Source organism: Oryx dammah, unplaced genomic scaffold, assembly GCF_014754425.2.
Source record: "Oryx dammah isolate SB20612 unplaced genomic scaffold, SCBI_Odam_1.1 HiC_scaffold_15, whole genome shotgun sequence".
Lineage (NCBI taxonomy): Eukaryota > Metazoa > Chordata > Mammalia > Artiodactyla > Bovidae > Oryx > Oryx dammah.
In genome coordinates, this window is record NW_024070199.1 from 24,947,473 (window position 1) to 24,954,700 (window position 7,228).

Here is a 7,228-nt window from a genome sequence, read left to right on the forward strand (position 1 = left end):
GATCTTGGGCAAGTTGCTCAATCTCTTTGTGTTTCAGTTTCTTTATCGGTAAAATATAAAAATTGGAAAATAATAGTACTTACTTCACAGGGCTGTCGGGAGAATTACATGAGCCGTTGTACGTAAAGTACTTAGAGGAGTGCATGGAACCTAATGGGCACTGTATATGGGTTAGCTGCCATGGTCATTGTCATCGTCCTCCTCAGCAGTGGGTGGTGGAGAGGGTACCAAAGGGGCCAGCTGGAGGTGGCCAGGTAAAGGACTGAAGACACACACTCAGCAGACCTGGCTTCCAGTCCAAACTGTGCCATTATTTACCATGTATATTAGTTGGCTTAAAGCTGCCATAACAAAGTACCACAGGCTGGCTGGTTTAAACAGCAGAAATTAATTTTTCTCACAATTCTAGAGGCCATAATCCAAGATTATGGTGTCAGTAGGGTTGTTTCTGTGGAGAAGGCAGTGGCACCCCCCTCCAGTACTCTTGCCTGGAAAATCCCATGGACGGAGGAGCCTGGAAGGCTGCAGTCCATGGGGTCGCTGAGGGTCGAACATGACTGAGTGACTTCACTTTCACTTTTCAGTTTCATGCAATGGAGAAGGAAATGGCACCCCACTCCAGTGTTCTTGCCTGGAAAATCCCAGGGACAGGGGAGCCTGGTGGGCTGCCGTCTATGGGGTCACACAGAGTCGGACACGACTGAAGCAACTTAGCAGCAGCAGGGTTGTTTCTTCTAAGGCCTCTCTCCTTGGATTCAGATGGCTATCTTCTTCCTGTGTCTTCACATTCCCTCCATGCATGTCATCTGCACCCTATCTCCTCTTCTTATAAGAACATGAGTCATAATGGATTAGGGCCCTAAAATGACCTCATTTGAACTTCTCTCTTTAAAGACTCTACTTCCAAATTCAGTCACATTCTAAGGTACTAGGAGTTAAGACTCTAATATATGAATTGAGGGGAGGGGCAAAATGCAGCCCATAACACTGTGTTCAGTTCAGTTCTTTTCAGTTCAGTTGCTCAATCGTGTCCGACTCTTTGTGACCCCTTGGACTGCAGCACGCCAGGCCTCCCTGTCCATCACCAACTCCCAGAGCTTGCTTAAACTCATGTCCATCGAGTCGGTGATGCCATCCAATCATCTCATCTTCTGTCGTCCCCTTCTCTTTCTGCCTTCAGTCTTTCCCAGCAATGAGTCAGTTCTTTTCCATCGAGTCAGTTCTTCACATCAGATGGCCAAAGTATAGGAGTTTCAGCTTCAGCATCAGTCCTTCCAGTGAATACTCAGGACTGATCTCCTTTATGATGGACTGATTTTATCTCCTTGCAGTCCAAGGAACTCTCAAGAGTCTTCTCCAACACCACAGTTCAAAAGCATCAATTCTTTGGTGCTCAGCTTTCTTTATAGTCCAACTCTCACATCCATACATGACTACTGGAAAAACCATAGCTTCGATTAGATGGACCTTTGATGACAAAGTAATGTCTCTGCTTTTTCACTATGCTGTCTAGGTTGGTCATAGCTTTTCTTCCAAGAAGCAAGTGTCTTTTAATTTCATGGCTGCAGTCACCATCTGCAATGATTTTGGAGCCCCACAAAATAAAGTCTGTCACTGTTTCCATTGTTTCCCCATCTATTTACCATGATTGATGGGACCAGATGATGCCGAGTTTCCCAAATTTGCTGGCATATTGAGTGCAGTACTTTCACAGCATCATCTTTTAGGATTTGAAATAGCTCAACTGGAATTCCATCACCTCTACTAGCTTTGTTCGTAGTGATGTTTCCTAAGGCCCACTTGACTTCACACTCCAGGATGCCTGGCTCTAGGTGAGTGATCACACCATCATAGTTATCTGGGTTCTGAAGATCCTTTTTGTATTGTTCTTCTGTGTATTCTTGCCACCTCTTCTTAATATCTTCTGCTTCTGTTAGGTCCACACCATTTCTGTCCTTTATTGTGCCCATCCTTGCATGAAATATTCCCTTGGTATCACTAATATTCTTGAAGAGATCTCTAGTCTTTCCCATTCTATTATTTTCCTCTGTTTCTTTGCATTGATCCCTGAGGAAGGCTTTCTTATCTCTCCTTGCTATTCTTTGGAACTCTGCATTCAAATGGGTATATCTTTCCTTTTCTCCTTTGCCTTTAACTTCTCTTCTTTTCTCAGCTATTTGTAAGGCCTCCTTAGACAACCATGTTGCCTTTTTGTATTTCTTTTTCTTGGGGATGGTCTTGATCACTGCCTCCTGTACAATGTCAGAACCTCTGTCCATAGTTCTTCAGGCACTCTATCAGATCTAATCCCTTGAACCTATTTGTCACTTCCACTATATAATTATAAGGGATTTGATTTAGGTCATACCTGAATGGTCTAGCGGTTTTCCCTACTTTCTTCAATTTAAGTCTGAATTTGGCAATAAGGAGTTCATGATCTGAGCCACAGTCAGCCCCTGGTCTTGTTTTTGCTAACTGTATAGAGCTTCTCCATCTTTGGCTGCAAAGAATATGTTGTGAAAGTAGCTCAGTTGTGTCCAGCTCTTTGTGACCACATGGACTTTACAGTCCATGGAATTCTCCAGGCCAGAATAATGGAGTGGGTAATCCTTTCCCATCTCCAAGGGATCTAATCAAAGAATATAATCAATCTAATTTCAGTATTGACCATCTGGTGATGTCCATGTGTATAGTCTCTTGTGTTGTTGGAAAAGGGTGTTTCTATGACCAGTGCATTCTCTTGGCAAAACTCTGTTAGCCTTTACCTGGCCTCATTTTGTACTCCAAGGCCAAATTTGCGTGTTACTCCAGGTATCTCTTGACTTCCTACTTTTGCATTCCAGTCCCCTATGATGAAAAGGACATCTTTTTTGGGTTTTAGTTCTAGAAGGTCTTGTGAGTCTTCATAGAACTGTTCAACTTCGGCTTCTTCAGCATTATTGGTCAGGGCATAGAGTTGGATTACTGTGATATTGAATGATTTGCCTTGGAAATGAACAGAGATCATTCTGTCGTTTTTGAGACTGCACCCAAGTACTGCACTTTCAACTCTTTTGTTAACTATGATGGCTATTCCATCTCTTCTAAGGGATACTTTCCTACAGTAATAGATATAATGGTCATCTGAGTTAAATTCACCCATTCCAGTCCATTTTAGTTAGCTGATTCCTAAAATGTTGATGTTCACTCTTGCCATCTCCTGTATGACCACTTCCAATTTACCTTGATTCATGGACCTAACATTCCAGGTTCCTATGCAATCTTGTTCTTTACAGCATCGGACTTTACTTCCATCACCAGTCACATCCACAGCTGGGCATTGTTTTCGCTTTGGCTCCATCTCTTCATTCTTTCTGGTGTTATTTCTCCACTCATCTCTGGTAGCATATTGGGCACCCACCAATCTGGGGAGTTCAGCTTTCAGTGTCATATCTTTTTGCCTTTTCATACTGTTGATGGGGTCCTCAAGGCAAGAATACTGAAGTGGTTTTCCAGTGCCTTCTCCAGTGGACCACATTTTGTCAGAATTCTCCACCATGACCCATCCGTCTTGGGCGACCCTACACAGCATGGCTCATAGTTTCATTGAATTAGACAAGGCAAGTTCTCCTGCAAGAACTCCAAAATTACAACTTGCTGCTGAACAACCATCGACAGGAGAATGTTGGATCCCACCAAAAAAAGATACTCCACATCCAAAAACAAAGGAGAAGTTCCAGCAAGATGGTAGGAGGGGCAAAATCATGCTTAGAATCAAACCCCATACCTGCCAGAGATGCTCAGAGGACTCAAACAAAACCTTGTGTGCACCAGGAGACGCCACAGAGACTGAACCAGACCTGCCTTTGAGGGTTTGAGTGTCTCCTGTGGAGGTACAGGTCAGCAGTTGCCTGCTGCAGAGGCAGGGGCTCTGGGTGCAGCAATCCTGGGTGTGGCATAAACCCTCTTGGAGGAGGTCGCCATTAACCCCACCATAGAGCCGCAGAGTAGACGATGCACAAACTGTAGAACAATTATACCAAACAAATTCTCGCACTGTTAAGAAAGTTCTAGGACCCACAGCAGATTTCCCAACCTGGGGATCTGGCAAAGGGATGGAATTTGCCCAGGGAATTTGACTTTGGAGACCAGTGGGACTTGATTACAGAACTTGCACAGGATTGGGGAAACAGACTTTTGGAGGGCACAAACAAAACCTTGTGCACACCAGGACCCAGGAGAAAGGTGCAGTGACCCCACAAGAGACTGACACAGGCTTGCCTGTGAGTGTCCAGGAGTCTCCGGCAGAGGCGTGGGTCAGCGCTGGCCTGCCTCAGGCTCGGGAGAACTGAGTGTGGCAGTGGATGCATGGGACCTTTTGAAGGAGGTCGCCATTACCTTCATTACCTCCACCATAGTTTGGTCTCCAGTCAAACAACAGGAAAGGAACACAGCCCTGCCCATCAACAGAAAACTGGATTAAAGACTTACTGAGCATGGCCCCACCCATCAGAACAAGACCCAGTTTTCCCCACAGTCAGTCTCTCCCATCAGGAAGCTTCCATAAGCCCCTCATCCTTATCAGTCAGAGGGCAGAGAGAATAACTCTGTGACCCTGGGCAAATCCCTCTCCTTCTCTGTGACAGTTTCCTCATCTGTAAAATGGGTCTGAGAGCAACAGTGGGAACAGTAACCCTAATTTTGACAGTCTCCCCTCCAGTTTTGATCAGGTGATGTCTCCAGCTGACACTAGCTCTACCTCTCCAACCCCCATAACATGTTTTTAAAATCTCTTTCATTTAAAAAATGCAGGTCAGGAAGCAACAGTTAGAACTGGACATGGAACAACAGACTGGTTCCAAATAGGAAAAGGAGTACGTCAAGGCTGTATATTGTCACCCTGCTTATTTAACTTATATGCAGAGTACATCATGAGAAACGCTGGACTGGAAGAAACACAAACTGGAATCAAGATTGCCAGGAGAAATATCAATAACCTCAGATATGCAGATGACACCACCCTTATGGCAGAAAGGGAAGAGGAGCTAAAAAGCCTCTTGATGAAAGTGAAAGAGGAGAGCGAAAAAGTTGGCTTAAAGCTCAACATTCAGAAAACGAAGATCATGGCATCCAGTCCCATCACTTCATGGGAAATAGATGGGGAAACAGTGGAAACAGTGTCAGACTTTATTTTTTGGGGCTCCAAAATCACTGCAGATGGTGACTGCAGCCATGAAATTAAAAGACACTTACTCCTTGGAAGAAAAGTTATGACCAACCTAGATAGTATATTCAAAAGCAGAGACATTACTTTGCCAACTAAGGTCCGTCTAGTCAAGGCTATGGTTTTTCCTGTGGTCATGTATGGATGTAAGAGTTGGACTGTGAAGAAGGCTGAGCGCCGAAGAATTGATGCTTTTGAACTGTGGTGTTGGAGAAGACTCTGGAGAGTCCCTTGGACTGCAAGGAGATCCAACCAGCCCATTCTGAAGGAGATCAACCCTGGGATTTCTTTGGAAGGAATGATGCTAAAGCTGAAGCTCCAGTACTTTGGCCACCTCATGCGAAGAGTTGACTCATTGGAAAAGACTCTGATGCTGGGAGGGATTGGGAGCAGGAGGAGAAGGGGACGACCAAGGATGAGATGGCTGGATGGCATCATGGACTCGGACGTGAGTCTGAGTGAACTCCGGGAGATGGTGATGGACAGGGAGGCCTAGCGTGCTGCGATTTATGGGGTCGCAAAGAGTCGGACATGACTGAGCGACTGAACTGAACTGAACTGAACTCCTTTAAGTATATGGTAGAATTTCCTTATGGGACCTTCTGGGCCAGATACTTTCTCTTTTCTTTTGGCTGTGTTGGTTTTTTGTTGCAGCATACCAGATCTTCATTGCGGAAGGCAACGGCTTCTCTTTAGTTGCAGCCTGTGGGCTTAGTTGCCCCAGAGCATGTGGAATTTTAGTTCCCTGACCAGGGATCGAACCAGTGTCCCCTGCATTGGAAGGTGGATTCTTAACCACTGGACCACCAGGGAGGTCCCTTTAATCTCTTTTAGATGACACTCCTTTTCTCATTCTGCAAATATACATTGGTTGCCTACTACAGACCAGCAAATTTGGAAAACTCCGCAGTGGCCATAGGACTGGAAAAGGTTAGTTTTCATTCCAACCCCAAAGAAGGGCAATGTTAAAGAACGTTCAAACTACTGTACAATTGCACCCATTTCACATGCTAGCAAGGTAATGCTCAAAATCCTTCAAGCTAGGCTTTAATAGTATATGAACTGACAAATTCCAGATGTATAAGCTAGATTTAGAAAAGGCAGAGGAACCAGAGATCAAATTGCCATCATTCGTTGGATCATAGAAAAAGCAAAGGAATTCCAGAAAAACATCTACTTCTGCTTTATTGACTACACTAAACCCTTTGACCCTGTGGATGACAACAAGCTGTGGAAAATTCGTAAAGAAATGGGAATATCAGACCACTTTGCTTACCTCCTGAGAAACCTGTTGCAGATCAAGGAGCAACAGTTAGAATCAGACATGCAACAACAAACTGGTTCAAAATTGGGAAAGGAGTACTTCAAGGCTGTATATTGTCACCCTTCTTATTTAATTTATATGCAGAGTGCATCATGGGAAATGCCAGGGCTGGATGAAGCACAAGCAGGAATCAAGATTGATGGGAGAATAATCAACAACCTCAGATATGCAGATGACACCACCCTTATGGCAGAAAGTGACGAAGAACTAAAGAGCCTCATGATGAAAGTGAAAGAGGAGAGTGAAAAAGCTGACTTAAAACTCAACATTCAAAAAACGAAGATCATGGCATCTGGTCCCATCACTTCATGGCAAATAGACAGGGAAACAATGGAAACAGTGACAGACTTTATTTTCTTGGGCTCCAAAATCACTGCTGACAGTAATTACAGTCATGAAATTAAAAGACACTTGCTCCTTGGAAGAAAATCTATGACAAACCTAGACAGCATATTAAAAGCAGAGACATCACTTTGCTGACAAAGGTCTGTCTAGTCAAACCTATGATCTTTCCAGTAGTATTGTATGGGTGTGAGAGTTGGTTGCAAGAGTCGGACATGACTGAGCGACTGAACTGAATTGAACTGAACTGTGAGAGTTGGACTATAAAGAAAGCTGAGTGCCAAAGAATTGATGCTTTTGAACTGTGATGTTAGAGAAGACTCTTGAGAGTCCCTTGGACTGCAAGGAGATCCAACCAG